The sequence below is a fragment of the Myxine glutinosa genome, chromosome 4 (assembly GCF_964187855.1).
Source record: "Myxine glutinosa chromosome 4, kmMyxGlut1.1, whole genome shotgun sequence".
Taxonomy (NCBI): domain Eukaryota; kingdom Metazoa; phylum Chordata; class Myxini; order Myxiniformes; family Myxinidae; genus Myxine; species Myxine glutinosa.
The window spans coordinates 103,724,101-103,724,999 of record NC_136264.1 but is presented as its reverse complement, the minus strand read 5'-3'; the positions used below and the strand labels follow the sequence as shown (position 1 = coordinate 103,724,999).

At 35.6% G+C, this 899-nt stretch overlaps 1 pseudogene; it reads right to left on the bottom strand.

The window, feature by feature from the left end:
* Positions 1-503: 503 nt before the first annotated feature.
* Positions 504-675, bottom strand: LOC144891873 (U2 spliceosomal RNA; annotated as a pseudogene).
* Between the last annotated feature and the right edge of the window lie 224 nt (positions 676-899).

Here is an 899-nt window from a genome sequence, read left to right as displayed (position 1 = left end):
AATTGATGGTTGTTCCCTGTGTTCTCTGCTGTCATGGCTAGGTTAGAATGATTGTATAATACATTACAAATGCTGATTTTCGAACCTATATGCCATACGTACATGTACATTATTGCTCATATCTCAGAAACTATTGGAGTGCCCATCACAAAACTTATGTGGAAGCTTCTTGACATCATAAGGTACATCTGGGATGAATTTGAGGAAATTTGAAGGATACATTTTTTTTGGATTCACGATTGAAGTTTATATTTTGTGATAACTTTTTTTGTGATTGGAGGTAGGAAAATGTTGCCCAGACAAATTTATAGGGCATGAAAATACCTTTAAAATGACACCAAAACCAGCTCTCTAGGTGTTATACTTTTAGAGATATGGCCATTTGAATTCGCGACATCGCGCTAATTAGTCCAAAGTTCGTTAACCTGTATCTCACTAATTAAGAGGCTGTTAGCAAAAATATTTGAGTTCTAGCTGTTTTTCATGGGTCCCAATTGGTTCCCAAAGTTTTACAAAAATCTGAGAGATGACGGCAGATTCTTTGATGATTTGACATGGAATGACCCGATACCAAAAATCCATTTAATCGACTAGTCCCGCATTGCGGGACATATCAGCTATTAAACAGACAAGAACAGATACTACGACGATTTTTTATTAAAAAATAAAACCAACAAACCAAACGTCTCATCTCAAAGGCTAACATTTATAGGTTTGAACATGCAATCAGCATAACATATTCCGCAAATCATGAGAAAGAAAAATTTCTTAAAAAGAAGGCAAGTACAAATTTCATTGGGGAAATGAGGCACACCAAAACATGCCAACACCAAATCAAATCATCCAAAACATCCAAACAAATAAATAAAACCAACCACCATAGGTTTCCACATCACTCG